We start from the raw sequence: 19,200 nt of genomic DNA, 5'->3' as shown, positions 1-19,200 counted from the left end.
TGACCATCTGTGAGGAGATCAGGGTCCAAAGATCAAACCATCTCTTGGTCAGCTGGGCCTGAGCATGTCGCCAAAGTTAATCTCATTCACAGGTAGATGCATAGAGTTTACAATACAGACAGCTCTTCACCTGCTGAAGTAGTACTTTGGCAGTTTGTTTAGTATTTATGTATTATTATTGCCCCTGGTCTACTAATAGTAATAGCAGTTATAGCATACAAGCAAGCAAGTTTGTGTTTTCTGATCAAATTATTGAAACCTATCTGATCTAATAGAAATACCAGACAACACCAAAAAACATCACATATATATCTTAAATATTTTCCATGTTCTGAGAAATAGTACCAGCGTTTCTAAAGCTTGTTAATAAAGATGTAAACCCTGGCTAATCAATTTTAAACAAAACAAAGTTATAACAATCAATTCGTGAATGAACGAATGACACTGAAACATCTACATTTTTTAAAACCACCTTTAAAACATGTCACTACTGGCGTAGCCTTAAAATAACGCCGTGCAGGGTCGTAATGTCAAGTGTTCGACATTTGTGAGATGTGAAAGGTTGAGATATCTCTTGCTACAGGAGCAGAGCACCATGCAGATCTGCAGTGCATGTTGTGCTTTTACACCAGGGCTAGTCAATTACCAGCCCGCGGGCCAAATGCAGCCCTCCAATCAACTTCATCCGGCTCACCGGTCACCTTTGTCTGATTTAAAATCAGCGTGGTTACTTTAAAGCCGCCTTTTTACTGTACATGACAAATGACGGACGAAAAATAGGATGGAACTGCGTGGGGTGCCAAGCTAACCATCTGCAGGTGTATACCCAGATAGCACACGTACGTCTCATATACGTATCTGCGAGGTAATCACTCAGATTTCCATTCCGTCTGGAAAACGTATTATAAAGGTCGTTTGCCCATATGAATTACGTATCTGAGACGTACGAGCCCAGCCGTTTTGAAGACGCTTTTAAGATCTTTTCAAGACGCTTGATATTTAGAATGATGTTAGCAGATGTTTCTAAGATATTTCCAAGATGTTTCTTAGATCTTTAAAAGATCTTTATAAGAGCTTTAATCGAGCTCTTTCTAAGATGTTTCTGAGAGCTTTAAAAGACGATTAAAGATCATTAAAAATAAATTGCTCTAAACTACATCTTCTACACAGTTATACACACATATTATTACAATATATCATTAACAACAATTAAAACAGTATTTTCAATAAAACAGGCAGTTGATTGCGTAAAATTTATTTAAATTAGACAAAAGAAAAACATTCATAACATGCATATTTACACGAGTGTATGCAAAAAAAGCAACGTTTTTCTATAACATACAAAGAAACACAAAATCTTTAAATTAATCAAATTCTTCCTCGGGCAAAGAACATCTTGGAAGGAATTTCCGCGTCTCCTTCAGTGGTAGACGGACGGATTCTTCTTCTGCAGCAGCTGCATTCTAAAAGAAACCATAACAAAAAATAAGGAAAAATTAATTTTACAAACTATGTCATATGTTTTCTTTGTTTCCTCAATATAACTCTGATTAGAATGTCAAACAAAGATAAAATCATCCATATTAATCGTCAGTATCGTGTATATTATTAATATGAGCGTCTTTGCGTTACATTCGTGCTTCACCATGCACTTATATCGACGTCGCAATGCAAAAGAAGAAGGGCAAGAAAGAAACCTGTCCTGGTCTGGCGATTTAAGGGAACATCTGTTTAAGGTATGTAGTAATAATACATTTTAATAATGCTGAGTGTGGGATCAGTTAACTAGAAATTTCGTTGATAATAAGCAATGTATGTACAGTAACTAGCTAGTTCACGTTAGATATTTTATTCACGTGTCTGTGGTTATTTTAGGTTTTTGATAGTTAATTTCACTGATAGTTTGAGCCCGTGTAAATTTCTTAAAAAGCTGTAATTATTATTTTATTTAACATTATTATGTTTGCTGTCAAGACTGATATTTATTTATATATATTTATTGACGTTGATATGTAAACTTAACCTACTCAGTTGTACTTGACTAATGCAATAATGAAAGGTCCACCTGTTTAAGTAAATTGTGAAACATTTGAACATAACAACATTTGGACATAACATACACACATTGTTTCCGCCTGCATCAATTTAGTTGTATAGCTGCATTGCTGGTTAACACCTCTGGGCAGATTCTCCATGTTCTTCTTTTATGTGTAGCTGCTCACCTTAAACAGATACAGTACATTGAAGTAATGTTTAAAACAAATTAAGCCCTATAATATTGTTTATGTTTACAATAATTGGTAAAAAGTTTGATGGATAAAATGGTTCTTACCATTCTCTATATAAGCCCCTCTGTTAACTTTTGTTCAAGCCTGTCTAGATCTTTTATCAGTCTAGAAAGATGTTGGAGAAAAGACATCATCCTCTTCTATAATCTCCATCTGTAATTGGACTAACTGGACCAGTGAATGCAGGTGACTCCAAGATTGTCTCGTTTACAGCTGCAATATCAAAAAATAATTGAATTGAGGCTTTTTATATACATTTAGTATTTTTTATTAAAATTCATAATGAGCATATGTATACATTGATTTAAAACAGTACTCAAGACTGTAGATTTACTGTGAGGTTTTGAATGTTGGACAGATTATCAGACCTGCATCTGCCTCAGACATGTTGATGTTTAGCTAATGACGATTTTAAATACATTTATTTTTATTTTTTTTAGGCAACTTACTCTCCATTCGACCTTGCAGGTCACACCATGGTCTCAAGAGGGAAAATGAGTGCTCTATGGATTGAACAGAAAAGGTAGTATTAAACAGTGTTATATATTTAAATGCCATGAACAATGCGTTTATGTTTTCTTCCTAATTATGTCAACAAATGCTCTTTTACCTTGCATGGTACTTTAGGAGAATCAAAACTCCAACCATCTGTATGAGGGTCTGGATGGATAAAGGATGCCCACTGGAGCTGGAAATGATGGATCAGGTCATTTTCATTTGTCACATTTACAAAGAAGCACACTCTAAGGCTTGCGTTACCCTGTCTGTGGCAAATACACTAGACAAAAGTATTGGGAGGCCTCATTCTAATAAACATGTTTATTTATTCCAGTGTTTCCAATCAAAACAAATATAAATGCTATACCATATAATACCACTACAAAGAGTTTTGTTTTTTCATTTTTGTTGCAACAGTTTTGTAAGTGCCTTTTTCTGTTCCGAAATGACTACAGCTTCTTGTACAAGTCATTGATAGGTTTAGGTGATGAGTTTTGGGCTAAAAACCTTAAAGTTAAGTTAAGGTCTGGGCTTTATTCAGACCAGTCAAAGTTCTTCCACACCAGACTGAATCACTCATTTTCTGTTTGAACCTTACTTTGTTTGTAGGGTCATTCTTAAGTTGGTATTGAAAAGGGCCCTGCCAAAACCCTTTGCTATAAATTTAGCATCAAACGGTTTTTCTAGAATATCATATGCTGTAGCATTAAGATTTGTGCTCATGGAAATAAGTAAAGTATTTAAACCTGTTTATTAGAAGGAGGCGTCGCAATAGTTATGTCTATATAGTTTATGTTTAACAAGCCAAAATAACCAGGGCTGCTTCTTTTTAAGAACTTTTGGGTATTTTTAAATCAGACAGAGGAATAACAGTCCTTAAATGTGTAATGTACTGCCATAATTTTGATCAAAACGTGAGGTCAGATTCTTGTTAACCTACTGTGTTCTTTCTTGATGGTTAGCCGAGTGTCCCAGGACAGAAAACCTGTTTCGTATGGATCAGAGTCAGACATTAACATCTAATATGTAATATCTAGTGATATGTTTTCTTAGATAATGCTGTGAACAAATGCTCTTTTACCTTGAATATTAGGTGGATCCACACTTGAACCATCTGTATGATGATCTGCACCCACTGGGTCTGTAAATGGTGGAGCAGGTAAGTTTCACAAGTAAACAAACTCAAATCCTATTCAGATCATTCATGATTCCAGCAATAACCAAGTTTTCTTCTCACAATAAGACTGCATTTACATTGCAAATCTTAATGCACAGATCAGATTTTTTTTACTATATTCATTTTTTTCCTGCTCTTTTTATATTTACATAAGACACGATTCATATCTGATAACTGTTACAATAATTGCCAAAACTACAGTTTATATTAGTGTCATGATTTGCACTTGAGTTTTGTATCGACAGGGCCACTGCCAATTTAGGCATGTTTTAATTATGACACTTAAACAATTGTATATGTACATCGATAAAAGTTTTTGCAATCATGGAAACATAAGTGAATTGCAGACAGCATTCTTGTTTTACGAATGTAAAATGGCTGGAGTAGTGATGTCACTAGCTAGATTAATTTTCATTTGACCTCCCCCACAGAAAGACACAGCACATCATTATATCGTTGGCTCCGCCCACTGGTGTTCAGTCTAAAGTAGTAGTTGTTGACAATCATAAAGTTAATCCTAAACATTGTTCCTCGAGGTCCTCTGCTATTCACATTTTGTATGTCTTCCTTATTTAACACACCTTATTCAAATCATCAGCTCATTAGTAGAGATCTTCATGAACTGAACTGAGGCTGTGTCCAAATGTTCACACTTGTTGTCTTTGCACTAGACTACTATGACGTTTTTTTGTATTTGGCCTAAGTATTTTAGTGGGCGTGAAGATCCCAAGCGTGCATGTAGAATTAACATCCGATGGGACACACTTAGCATGCGTAAAAATTTAAATCCAGATAGTGCCAGCAATTTGCACCAAAACGTATTTGTGTTTTATTAACTACTTTAAATTTATATTTACCATTTTTAAGTTTTTCTGTAAATAAAATGAACACTCTGAAATGAACATTTGCTTATATCAAACTTTTAGATGCAGAATTCTTTGCTCCTGTAAAAAAGCTCTTGGTTTTGAGTATGTAGCTTTATTAAAGTGTATTATTTATTCAGTAGTCCCTAAATAAACGACACAATGTTGCAGTTGCAGATGTTTCACAAAATACATAACAATAATGCAGAAATGTAGAAATGTTAACATACAATTAAAAGTCTCATGCTTTACATCCAGAACATGATGCACGATGGGATGCACAAAGTGATATTTGGACGCAGCCTCAGTCTGTCAGATCAAAGAGACATACAGAATTCATTGAGCAGTGGGACTCCATGAACAGAGTTGAGAACCACTGGTGTAACTCATTATGCTTACCTGACTCATGCAGAATTCTGGCCTGGTGTTTGGTCCACCCTTTCTCTGGCTTGTGTCTCCGTCTCCATCATCATTATACTCTTGTCAGTGTTATAGTATTGTCGTCTGCGTACCAGGACTTTGTTTCTCAGCTGTCCCTTCTCCTTCAAGCTACATTTTTGTCAAGCTGCAACAAGTTGGAATACATAATTATTAACGTTTAAGGATTTTGATGTATGAAATATGTAACAAAAGCAAAAAATGTACAGACATTCTATTAAGAAATTACCTTTTTGTTGTTTGTTTACTGACCTTTCAACCATATTGCATTTAAAATTGATCATCATACCTTTGGTCTACTGTTAACAGACTACTGTAGAAAACTTTGAATAAAGTAAAAAAAAAGAGAAAAAATTATAAATGCTGAATGTGTCTCATCTTAAATACATTGTTGTTGTTTTTTTCATTGAATTTGGATGTTTTGATGATTTAAGGAAAATTTACGTAGCATATATATTGATGTTTTAATTCAGAGTTTGTTAATGACACTTAATCATTAACAAACATTTAAAAAGGTTTATTACAATACTAATTGATAATATTAAATTAATGTAATAATCTTGTTTTGTTACACCCTAAATCACTGAGCGCACAAACGCTACCCCAGTTACAAGCATGGATGGTTGACTTCATGCAGACATGCGCAGACATCGAAGTACCGCGAGAGTGATTCAAAAGCCCACGAAACAGCGTAATCACGCGGTACTGTGACGTCATACTGGTTAACGCTAAGCCACGTGAAGCGCCCGGACACAAGGGCTGCAGCCGCTGCACTAATCTTTGGGCTGGAGTAGCCTGTGGCTTACGTGTCTCGTCGCAGAACGATTTATTTCTCTTTTTCACCTCGATCTTTGGCCTCTTGTGATTTAACAAAACCAACATGTGAAGTTACAACGCTGACGAAGGAGTTTTATCAGTAACGTTAGAGGTAAGTAGCCAACTTTATGTTATGCATGTAACGTTAGTGGATCTACAGATTGATTGTCGTATATGATCATTATTTTTTTGGTTTGTTTGTTTGTTTGTAACGTTTATCAATGTAACAAGTGGATTGTTAGTTTTCCTGTCTTGTTCCCAAGGGGACAGATTTGAGTGATGCACGAACGGAAGTGAGTGTCGTACAGACAGAGAACTAGGTTCTGACACTTGTAATGTTGTTATGCACATGTGACAAATAAAGTAAGCAAGGATACTGCTTTAATCGTCCATTCTGTATAGTTGATAAACAGAACAGAATGAAACATGGTGGCAGCGGTCGTGAATTGAGGCGACGCGAGTATCGAGCGGCGTAAAGAGTGAAAGTGCCGCTAGCTTGTTGTTGTTAGCCTAGCCCGCAAGCTTGAGCAAGGGATTACAAAGTGTTTACGGAGCCTAAAACCGGAGCAAAAAATAGCGTCAAACGTCGCGATGGAGGGTCTCAAGCCGCCTCCAATACTTTGTTTAGATTCAGCTAACTTAGCGAAAACTTGGAAAAGCTGGAAGGAGGAGTTTACGCTGTATACGGACCTCACTATGCCCGAAGCAGAAGAGACAACTAAAGTTAAGTTGTTTAATTACCTCCTTGGAGAGAGAGGGAGGGAACTTTTAGCAACGCTGACAAGTAGTGATACATCTGCGAGGAGGACAGTGAGTACAATGATGACGCTGTTTGATAAACATTGCAATCCGCAACTGAATGAGACTGTGGAGCGTTATAAGTTTTTTGTTAGAGACCAAGGACAAGACGAAAATATTGATAGATATGTCACAGATTTAAGGGTATTGGCCAGCACATGCAATTTTGGTGACATTAAGGACTCGCTAATAAGAGACCGCATTGTGTGTGGCACACAGAGCCCTGCGATGAGGGAAAGACTGTTAAGGGAAGAAAACTTAACGCTGGATAAGTGCATGCAAATATGCAGAGCTACAGAACTGTCAAAAGAGAACAGCAAAACCATACAAGGTAAAACGGTGGAAGAGATACATGCAATGAAGAAAAATCCTAGAAGAGACAATAAATCAAGTAAAAGAAGCACATAGCAAAAGTCAACATCTCTATGCAGGTATGTTGTTGGACAAAAAGCTAGTTAACTTTCAGATAGACTGTGGTGCTACTTGTAATGTTATCCCAATGCAACTGGTAAACCCAAATATACAATTGGATAACACAGAGAAAATACTTGTCATGTACAACAAAAGCAAATTACGACCACTTGGAAAATGTAAAGTCAAACTCCGAAATCCGAGAAATGATAAACTATATAGACTTGAGTTTCAAGTGGTGGACCAGGAGGACAAGATCCCGCTACTGGGAAGAAAAGCTAGCGAAGCCATGAAGTTGATCAAAGTGCAGTATGAGAACATACTGGCGATTGACAGTATAGTGAAAACACAATGTACAGACAAAACAAAGGACAACAGTGGGCAGCTGACTAATATGGAGAATATAAAAACAGAGTTCGGTGATGTTTTCACAGGAGTTGGCTGCCTAGAAGGGGAGTACAACATTGAAATAGACAAAAGTGTACCACCAGTAAAACTGCCTAAACGCAGAGTGCCTGTTGCAATGATGACCCCACTCAAAGAGGAACTAAAGAATCTTGAAAGACAAGAAATCATAGCACCCGTGGAAAACAGCACTGACTGGATAAGCAGTATGGTTTCAGTGACAAAACCAAATGGAAAGCCAAGGATCTGTATAGACCCCAAACCACTGAATAGAGCACTAAAAAGGAGCCATTTTCCTCTTCCGACCATTGATGATGTTCTGCCAGGACTCTCAAAAGCCAAAGTATTCACTGTTTGCGATGTAAAGCATGGATTTTGGCATGTAAAACTAGATGAAGAGTCCAGTTACCTCACCACATTTGCAACACCATTCGGACGGTATCGTTGGCTCAGGATGCCAATGGGCATAAGCCCAGCGCCGGAGGTTTTCCAAAGGAAACTCATGCAAGCACTAGAGGGCTTACCAGGTTTGTATATCATTGCGGATGATATACTGGTCACGGGGGAAGGTGACACACAAGAGGAGGCAGACAAAGATCATGAGAAAAACCTGAGATGTTTTCTAACGAGGTGCAGACAAAGAGACATTAAACTCAATGTAGACAAGTTTAAACTAAGAAGAGAGTCTGTTCCCTACATTGGACACTTACTGACAGCAGAAGGCCTCCGCATTGACCCGGAGAAAGTGCGGGCAGTGCGGGAGTTGCCGAGGCCTACGGATGTTAAGGGGGTACAGAGACTTGTAGGTATGCTTAACTACCTCTCAAAGTTCTGTGATCATCTTTCTGATGACTGTGAAGTTTTGAGACAACTAACTCACAAGGAGAACATGTGGGAATGGACGGAGGTGCACGAGACAGCTTTTAAAAGATTGAAAGACAAAATAACAAACGCACCACTTCTCAAGTACTATGACCAACATGAGGAGTTAACCCTACAATGTGATGCTTCAGAGACAGGACTAGGAGCAGCCCTGACACAGAAAGGTAAACCTGTGGCATTTGCGAGCAGAGCGCTAACACCCACAGAAAGGGGTTATGCACAGATAGAAAAAGAGTGTTTGGCCATAGTGTTCGGAATGGAAAAGTTTCATCAATATACTTATGGTAGAAAAGTGACTGTTCAAAGTGACCATAAGCCACTGGAGAATATTGTGAGAAAACCGCTACTTAGTGCACCAAAGAGACTACAGAGAATGTTACTCAGGCTGCAGAAATATGACATTAACGTGATCTATGTGCCGGGCCGAGACATGCTACTAGCGGACACACTAAGCAGAGCTTATTTACCTGACAGCAATCAGGGAACCACAGAGGCAGATCTAGAAACTGTCAACATGATTACCTACTTACCAATCTCTACAGAAAGACTGTCAGCTATTCGCGAGGCAACAAGGGAAGACACAAAGTTGCAGGAAGTGATTAAGTTGATTCTTACAGGATGGCCAAAGAACAAAAAAGACATTGAGCAAAACATTCAACACTATTTTGCTTTTCAGGATGAGCTGAGCTTTCAGGATGGCATAGTGTTTAGGGGAGAAAGAGCTGTTATTCCTGACACACTAAGAGCAGACCTGGCCAGCCGCATACACTCTACACATCTGGGAGTGGAAGGTTGCCTCAGACGAGCACGCGAGTGCGTGTACTGGCAAGGGATGACGGAGCAAATAAAGACGTTTATTTCCAAATGTGACATCTGCAGGTCAGTAGATCCCAAGCAACAAAAAGAGACATTACATCCCCATGACATTGCTTACAGACCCTGGGCTAAGGTAGGAACTGATTTGTTTTCTTGGCATGGAAAAAACTACCTAGTAACCGTGGACTATTATTCAAATTTTTGGGAGGTTGATTACTTACCGGACACCAAAAGTACAACAGTGATTCACAAATTGAAAGCACACTTTGCTCGTCAGGGGATTCCAGATGTGCTCATCTCGGATAACGGACCGCAGTACTCATCACAGGACTTTAAAAAGTTCAGCGAAAAGTGGGAATTTGTGCACAGAACATCGTCACCCGGGTACCCACAAAGCAATGGGAAGGCGGAGTCAGCTGTTAAAACAGCAAAACGTCTTATGCAGAAAGCTGCGGCTGCTGGACAGGATCCATACTTAGCCCTACTGGACCATCGCAACACACCGAGCCAAGGTCTCGACACCAGTCCAGCGCAGAGACTTCTCAGCAGGAGGACCCGGACTCTTCTTCCTACTAAAGATACATTATTGAAGCCTAAAGTGTCAAACAACAAACAGGGACTGATTGCAAACAGCCAAAGACTGGAGAAATACTACAACCGCACAGCAAAAGACTTGGACTATCTCACATCAGGGGACAGTGTTCGAGTCCAACCATTTGAGCCTTGTAAAACTTGGAAAACAGCTAGAGTGATTAGACCAGTGAGTCCCAGATCTTATGAGGTTGAGTTGGAGTCGGGCAGTGTCTTGAGGAGAAACCGTCGCCATCTCAGGCGCAACTATTGCCCACCCTCAACATCTGCACAAACTGGGGTGTTAACAAACACACAAACTGTGGCTGCTGAATGTGGTCAGGGTAGCGATCAAAGCACTGTTACTACGAGGTCGGGTCGTCAGGTTAAAATGCCTACCTATTTGAGGGATTATACTGTGTGAGATTATTAGTTGACATGTTTTGTCATTTTCTAAGTAGCAGTTGCACTGTAAAAAAGAGAGAGAAAAAAAAAAGAGTAAATGAATAAGTGATTGCTAATTTGTAAGGAAATTAATGTTTTAATAAGTTCACAAATTATGCACTTGAAGTCAATGTAATAAGAGGACATTATATAACTTTGGTTTTGAATATAGGAAAAGATAATCACAGGCATTTTCTGAAGCAGTCATGTTAATTGTGTTTACAAAGAAAATGTTAATTTTGAGTTAATGTTTACATCTGAAGGTACAAAGAAATTGTTAATTTTGAGTTAATGTTTACATCTGAAGGTACAAAGAAAATGTTAAATTTGTTAATGAAAAAAAAAAGAAAAAAAAAAGAAAAAAAAAAGAGAAAGGATGTAACAAGTGGATTGTTAGTTTTCCTGTCTTGTTCCCAAGGGGACAGATTTGAGTGATGCACGAACGGAAGTGAGTGTCGTACAGACAGAGAACTAGGTTCTGACACTTGTAATGTTGTTATGCACATGTGACAAATAAAGTAAGCAAGGATACTGCTTTAATCGTCCATTCTGTATAGTTGATAAACAGAACAGAATGAAACAATCAATGCAAGCCAAAATCGAGCTGCAAATCCTAAAGGCAAGGCACGTTGAACATGTAACGTTAAAGCAACACTATGTCGTTTCCATGTAAAAATGACTTACAGCTCCCCCATGTGGTTGAAAAGCGCAACAGTGCCTGGTATCAGACACTCTTCTGCAGGCAGGGGGAGGGGCGGGGCTGTGTGCTCTACCCTCCACCGCCACTTTCAGAGTGTGCTTGTAGCAGCTAGGAGGCTGCTCAGGTTGCAGCAACAGTACAATTTGTCCAGTTAAAAGTTGTTCTATCACTGAAATAATTTTAGAGACATTATTTAAAGGTTGAAAAACTACATAGTGTTGCTTTAACCGCGTTTCTCAGCGGTTGTGGGGTAAACATTAGCTAAGTTAGCCTAGACCAGCCCCTGTTTAACTTAAAGTTACTTGAGTTATAAAATGTATCAATCTTTCCGCCCGACTTGCTTGGAGTAAGTAAACGACCTGTAATCACAAGAAGCCTTAAAGTTTTATAGCGAAGTGGTTTGATAATTGAGTTAATATTTTATCAGTTGTATTAGCTATAAAGTTATTTATATCTGTGAATTAATTCGTATTTTTATCAGTTTCTAACAACACATACATGACAAAAGGCAGACGTAACGTTAATAACGTTAAGTTACTTACCAACACGAACAAACTGACACACAAATTAACTTAAAGGCAACAATTACAAAAAAAAAAAACATATTATAAATGAAAATAAACGTTATGTTTACGAATTATATTATTTACATGCTAATAATGATGTTAAATGCGAAGAAAATGTTGAAGTGTGCCTGAGGAAATAACGGTAAAATGATGAAAATGGCGCTCACATGACGTAGGAATGGCCTCGCGACCACTGTCTATGCTCGCGACCAGCTCGCGCTTGCGCGACAGAAGGGTTAACTTCCTGCTCCAACCTGCAATTTGAATGCAGGGATAATAACAAATAACCAAAGTTTAATAATATTGCTGGGTTTTTTATAATGCTTAATAAATGATGCGTGTAAATTTACACATATTTATTACGTCACTGACATTGTTTTTTATTGCGTTTATTTCTTTTATATTGATTGAAAATTAAAACCTTATTTAATTTACCTAAAATTTGTTTGTGTTTAACACTGATTTATGTTTTTTTCTGTTTAATATTAGTGTGTCCTGGTAAACGTGTGCTTGGAAACATGCAGATTACAGTATTTACAGAGCCGACCTTGAGGCTATTTTTTTTGCATGACATCCACTGATGGATAATCTGTTTACCTAAAAACAGGTAATGTATAAACATTGCAAATATGAATTCACAATTATATAACTTCACAAATATTAAATATTATTTACAATTATTATTAATGATGTACATATTAAATGACATGTTCAGTTGTTATGTTAAGTTATTTGAAGGATATGCATGGTAGATCAATTAGATTATCTTTCTCACTAGCTATAAGCAGCATGCTATATAAATGTTCCACTTAAAGGTGTAGCGGAGGATTTTCTCGAATTTTAGAAAAGAAACGCCGTCTTCGCTTTTTTTGCGCAACACTCCAGATTGACAACCAGGAGGACCAATAGTCTTGATGATCCACCCGGAAAACCTAAATTCTCTGCAATACCTTTAATGTTTAATGCTCTTTTACCTTGATTGTTAGGGTGGTGTTCATACAAAGCAACTTATTGTTCATCTGCTTGAGAGAAAGTTACTGCTGGGGCTCTCCTGCTAAGGTTGTCTTAATTCTAAAAAGAAATTAAGTCATTTAGGCTTAGGTCATAGCAAGTTTTGAATGAATGACTTTACAATCTGTTTTAATAATGTTTATTTACAATGTATTTTATTCCACTTACCCGAATCGTGCAGAGGCTTGATGTTTAGTCCACCGGTTGTCTTCTCCAACCTCTGAGTGAAGCCACCACGAGTGGTCGTGTTAACCAATTTTTTTATCTTAGTGCACATTGTGTCTACATAGTCTAAACGCTTAATAAACTGATAACGTGTAAGGTCATTTAAATGCATAAAACGGTTTTCTTTTATAGGGTAAAGCCCATAAATGGCAAAAACTGATTGGCGCAGGTAGTTTTTTGCTCTTAACCCAGATTTTAGCGTCTTTTTGCCGTTTCGTATGTGCGTATGTCTCCACATGTGATAGATAAACTTCACAAATAAAAGTAAATTAAAACGCTTGAAACATGTTAATGTCATAAGCTGATTTTTATAATATCAGCTGTGAAAGTGCAGGCCAAAAATCTTCCTTCACATGTAGATAAGGTAATGAATTATTTGGTCACTGTTTCTGTCACTGGTGCAAAATAACTGCCCTAGAGAACATGAAGAATAGTCAAAACTGTGGTATTGCGCTAGCCCTAAAAATTTGAGAATCTTGATGTTTCTAACACTTGGTACAACCGCTTAGTAGGCATGGGCCGGTATAAGATTCTGGCGGTATGATTACCTTTAGCAAAAATACAACGGTTTCACAGTTTTGCTGTATTGCCATTGCTACACTAAAATTTGTTATTTTTAAATGCCAGGTAAAAATAAAGCCTTTAAATTATATTATATATAATATTTTCAAAATGTATATAACATGTAAACATCAAATCAATCACATGACTTAATGATTTAATGAATTTTGTATAAATACAGTTCATACCTTGGAGACGGTATCACAGACCATTTTAGTGGTTTTGTAACCTTGACTGTTTAAAACCTCGGTATACCTTAAAACCGGTAACCTGCCCATGCCTACGGCATAGTATCTATTATTTAGGTGGTTGACAGGTCTGTTTGCATGTTATTGCATTGGTAATAATTTATTGTTTATAGTCCAATATTGATTGTGAGAATTATTTCAATTTCCTTAAAAATGTTCTAACATCTTTTTTTTCTTTTCTTAATGCAGCACTTCAGGAGAAACCTGCCTGTGATCTGCTAAGATGCACAGATTCAACTCTGGCCCATTGTCATCCCAACACCTTATCTGCCATCAGTTTCGTTTAGTGTCGATCTATTGCAAAAGTTCTTATAAACTTTAAATAAGACTTTGTGTTAAGCAGGGGTTTCCAAACTTTTCATTTCACAACATATTAAGCCCAGGATACACAGCAGGATTTTTGCAATCCAATAAGACCTTATCACACTGTGTGACAAGAATTGTTTAAACTTTAGCAGTAGACTGTCGATGAAGACACCTATTGCATCTGAGGCTGCGACATCCGTCATCAGCATGCGCTAGTGGTAAACAAATACAGGTATGCAGGTCGTAGAAGCAAACACGTTGTTGATGTGCGTTGATCATGCTGAACTTCTTACACTGTCATAAAACTATCGTAGGTGTCTTTGGTCCCAGGACTGGGAAAAGAGGTCTTTAAACCTCTCACACTGTATGAGATAGGACCACCAATTAAGAGCCACGATCACAGAAATCTCCACGATTGTTTCACGATTGGTAATCTTTCATCTGGGACAGCCAAAAATCGTGCCGTGTATTATGGGCTTTAGACATGTGTAATCTTATAGTATATCAAAACCATTGCTAATAATTAATTGGACAAACCATCACTACAATGCAACACTCGCTATCTTACGGTGCGACCCACAAGTGGGTCTTCACCCACAGCTTAAAAACCCTGAGTATGAGTAAGAGTATGTTGTATTGTAATTAAAGTCACATCTAAGTGTTATGGAGCAGTTTGTCATTATATTCACAGTATTACATGGTTCTTTCAGCAGTTTCTACGTTACAATGCTCTTAAAGTGTCCTGATCAGCTTTGGGTCTTGTGAAGTAATGTAATGAGAATGTGATCAATAGCTTTGCAGTATTTTTGGTTAAACATTTTATTCAAATTTGGTAAACAATCTAGTCAATATAATTCATGCTGTGATGCTGGATTAAACCTGGTCAAATGAATGTGTATTGTGTTTTCAATTTTTTATGAGGTTTCTTCATCTATATATAAACATTAAAGTTAAAAGTTTCAACCTTAGATATATAACTGTTGACAAACACACTTAATATGAGTCACACCCAGTAATTATACTAAGCAGGAATTGCAGAAAGCAGTAAAGCAGGGTCACCTTAAGATAATCAGCTTGTTGGTAATTGTTTTATTTATTTAAATGTATAACTTTTTTCATTTCAGACTGATACAACAGTCAGAGGGGCAGTGGCTGTTGGCAATGATGTTCCTGTGTGTTTTGTATTTGTTAATATTTTGTAGTCAGAAAGAGTATGAGATCACCTTTTCTTGTGCATGGTGCTTTATCTAAGTGCCTTTTTAACGTTTTGGACTAAACGCAAAATGTCTATATTGCTTTTTTGTTATACGTGATATGGGCTTTTATATTTAATTAAGTGTGCTTGCAAAAGCACACTTATTGTTCTTCTTAAGTTTTATTATTATTATTTTTATTATTTTTCCCGGGTAGATTTTTTTGGCCAGCTCTAGCGACCAGACCGTTTGACGCAGAGACACCGTTCAAACTTTAAAATGTTCGGGCAGTACCGGTGTAAGTTGCTTGAGAAGATGAAGTCACAGATCCATGTCGTTCGGCCACCATATTGGATAGAACACAAAACCTTTAAAAAGTTTCACAGGTCACAAATTTTGTCCAAACTTCAAGAAATTCCACGTACACGATCCTTGGACCAAGCCTCACAAAAGTTACTAGAAGGATTTTTGATTTTCGGAAGCATTTGCCCAAAACAGGTCAAAATATACCTATGGCGTAGTCCCCAAACAGGAAGTAGTTCATATCTCAGATTGTCTGTAACATATCTTTATAATTTTTTTAATATGAACTCGGAACTCCAATGTGAACATGGCCAAGATAAAAAAACATTGCAGTAACATGTCTATATTATGTTATTTTCACTTTAAAATGTCCAATAAAATCCTATGTAAAAATAAAAATGTCATATAGCTTTTACCACTAGAGGGCAGCCCAAGCGTGTTTAATTGCCTTGCCTTCACACGTGACTAGACCGAAACTTAGTCCGTGCCTATTGAAAACTATATATACTGAGGATTATTTGATACTAAATCCAATGGAATATTAATATTTCTCATATACATTTGTGTACAAAACTGCAAATGGATGTTATATTCTGCAGGCGTGAATCAACGCGAGCTCTCTGGAGAACGTGCAGTACAGGTAGGAATGTTTCGGGGATTCAGACGTAAAACCCTTTCTTTTATTTCAGTAATATATAACATGACAAGTTTAATTCCGTTTTTCATCAATGTAATACATTGTAAATGTATTAGTTTGTAAAGACGTCAATTTCGCGTCCTCGCGTAGCAGTGATCGTTTGGCATCGGCTCTATAACAGCTGCATGGTTTAAATGATTGTGAATTGACGCGAAAAAGTGTCACTTTACCTTAAATCATGCATGTTATGCCAAGTGTATTTAACGTAAACAGTCATGACTTTGAGAAATGTATGAGACATTAAAACACAGCTTGCCACAGCTAGAAGACTGCGTATATTTACATAATCTTCAGATAAGAAAGTTATATATCATCGTATGCTTAACTAACGGGAACACGATCGATTGCATTATGCTGTCAATCATTATGCTGTCAATCACTCAGCGAAGCATTGATTTCACATGGAAAGCAAGAGGACAGGGTCGCAATCTTGATGCGCGTGCATATGTTGTTGCATGAGATGCAGAGCGCGAGTCACCCCTTCACGTGTATTCGCGCTTTGGTCTGCCCGCGTCAAGATGCAGAGACCACGGACTCTATGGCTGTTTTAACTTTATTTATTGTATTTCCAGCTTACAACAACTCCTCTTCCGACAGTTGTTGTCTGATATGTCGGCTCAACGATCACAATGACATTAGATGTCTTAATAAAGGAAACGATTTTTGTGAACTAGATAAAAGATCCTGGCGTTTCTCCGGAGTTCAAAGCAGACAAAGGCTCAAATATTATGCGAGTCATCGTTCTCACACAAGAATGCAATTTAAACGTGTAAGTTAATCGCCCATCGCTCATAGCCCAGCTCCTGCACCACTGCATGCGTATCGCGCTGACAAACATACACGTGATTTTACTGCCCTGATGAAATCTAAAAGTATAATTTCTCTTATTAGAAGCTAGCTTAATGTTTGCCAGTTATTAAGATGGCGGTTGTAGTTTAAATAGAGGTCGTGAAATAATTAGCATTGCCAAAAAGTGCATAAAACAATGTTATGTTCCATATTATAAACTTTTGGTTATGTGTACTTAAGTGAGTAAATAAGTTAAATTCTCAATGAGTGTGATATGGCTCTTATTTACCCCTTTAATAAAGCTTACTCGGGTATCTTACAATGCACTTATGTTGTTATGCAGTTTTAAAATACAAAATACGAACGTCTGGATGTAGATAAAGCCTACTTGGTCATATTACAATGCACAAGTTTTGTTGTATGCAGTTTGAAAATACATGTTTGTAGAAAAAGTATATTGTACAATGCACTGATTTTGTTGTTATGCAGTTTCAAAATACAACATGAGAATGTTTAAATGTATATGTAGTCATCATCACCCAGACAGCACACATACATCTGGCCGACGTTGTGCCGACTTTCAAAGTTCCATCGGCAAGATGTCGCTCAGGGAGCGTTTGCTCATTGGGAAGATGTCGTCTAGATGTCGGCATCTCGTCGCAAATGCCCTCGGGCCGATGTTTAAACGATGCAATTTCAGCCGCTCTGCACGGGCTTTACCGGGCATTTATTTATTAATTTAAACCTTTATTCATTCACACTTATTCAGAATAATGTGCTTCTGTGCAATAACAACTAAAAACAAGTACACCACTGTCAATAACCGTTGCAAATTTATTCATTTGACAAATATAACACATAAACAACTTGGATAAATCAGTAACATAATATTTAGATGTCACACATAAATTACATATTCTGTAACTATTATACACTGCTATACTACTGTGTAAACGTTTTTAAACACTTAACTAAAATATTTCTTATAACCTTCAAAATAATATACTCTTAAGGTATATGATTCAATTACGTTTGTCGACAAAAATGTCTCAACATATACATTTATTTCAATTGAGAACTACAATTTAATTTAAAACTTTTTTTTTTCAAATTACTTGGACAAAATGATAAAATAAGTAATTCAAGCCCATAATACATGGAAATTTCTTTACAAATATCTCAGGGTGAGATCTAAAAAAATTACTGAAAAAAAACTCAAGGGTATACATTTCAAATTCTAGGCAAAGGGTGGCTGCATTTGAAATGCTAAAATATAACAGTTTGGATTTCAGAAGTTTTAGTCTCAAGATAATTCACATATGTTGTACAAATGGGACACAGCCTGTGAAAACCCAGCAAAGTATTTCTTTGTGACTTACTGTTTTCTACATAAAATCATCCTACACAATACAGAAAACATTCTCTGAAAATATAATCTTGACATCTTCAATACTGACTGAGTAAGGTCATGCCAAAGACTGAACTCAATGTTAAATCAGTAAATTCAAACTTTAGATGTCATTAGATGTTAAGACAGTAGCCTGGATTTCATATACAAGGTCACATACTTATGTATCTTAGAAATATATTGTAAATAATAACGTGCATGTACATAACAAAAACATTTAATCATAAAACATTCTCGTCAGGTCTTCTGTCTTTGTTTCCTACACTCGTCTCTGCAAGCAGTGCCTTTAAACCTTAGAGGTTCCTCTTTGTTGCCTTTGTTTCCTGTCCCGAACACCGCCTTTTAAACATCTGGACACCACTTCTTCCTCTCCATGGTTCCTCTTTTGTTGCTTTAGGATCACCTAAAATGGAAACATCCAAAAAATTATTAATCATACGATCACATTTTTATATTTAAATTTAGGTGCCTATGGCAAACATGAACAATCGTGTATATTGGATAGATAATCAAAAAGTGGACCCACAAAGCATACAGTACTTTATGTAAGCATATTAAACGGTCTACTGTGTTGTTGCATTCCTGAATGTCTGGCTGTGCATTATAAACAGTGTTAATTCTTCTTTGCATCCTCAGCTATACTTAAAATGAGTGCTATAGGAGGAATTAATGCAAATGTCTTGAAAATTATACATTTTATTGTTAGAGATATCTAAAGATAACAGTCACCCACTTGCTTACCACCAAACTGTGTTGAACAAGTGCTTGCATCAGTGTTCGTGTAATT

General features: G+C 37.0%; 3 long non-coding RNA genes across 13 annotated transcripts; 2 read left to right on the top strand and 1 right to left on the bottom strand.

Moving 5' to 3' along the window:
* Positions 1–825: 825 nt before the first annotated feature.
* On the bottom strand, positions 826–13,768 carry LOC129437952 (uncharacterized). Of its 11 annotated transcripts, none has more exons than XR_012369902.1 (10): positions 12,647–13,768; positions 5,494–5,587; positions 5,226–5,391; positions 3,868–5,135; positions 3,727–3,771; positions 2,899–2,976; positions 2,738–2,791; positions 2,333–2,501; positions 2,121–2,222; positions 826–1,463 (listed from the first exon to the last, which is right to left on the bottom strand). It is a non-coding gene; the product is annotated as an uncharacterized lncRNA (long non-coding RNA). The 11 variants fall into 11 exon arrangements; XR_012369899.1 differs by having other exon boundaries at positions 5,517–5,587; XR_012369898.1 differs by lacking the exon at positions 12,647–13,768 and adding an exon at positions 11,649–12,166.
* On the top strand, positions 1,470–3,868 carry LOC129437951 (uncharacterized). The gene is made up of 4 exons (XR_012369904.1): positions 1,470–1,736; positions 2,372–2,474; positions 2,729–2,811; positions 2,916–3,868. It is a non-coding gene; the product is annotated as an uncharacterized lncRNA (long non-coding RNA).
* Positions 6,047–14,915, top strand: LOC141364234 (uncharacterized). The gene is made up of 3 exons (XR_012369903.1): positions 6,047–6,192; positions 12,162–12,279; positions 13,907–14,915. It is a non-coding gene; the product is annotated as an uncharacterized lncRNA (long non-coding RNA).
* The last annotated feature ends 4,285 nt before the right edge of the window (positions 14,916–19,200 follow it).

The sequence above is a fragment of the Misgurnus anguillicaudatus genome, chromosome 6 (assembly GCF_027580225.2).
Source record: "Misgurnus anguillicaudatus chromosome 6, ASM2758022v2, whole genome shotgun sequence".
Lineage (NCBI taxonomy): Eukaryota > Metazoa > Chordata > Actinopteri > Cypriniformes > Cobitidae > Misgurnus > Misgurnus anguillicaudatus.
Note: the sequence above shows the minus strand (reverse complement) of the source record. Positions and strands in the feature narration are given on the sequence as shown.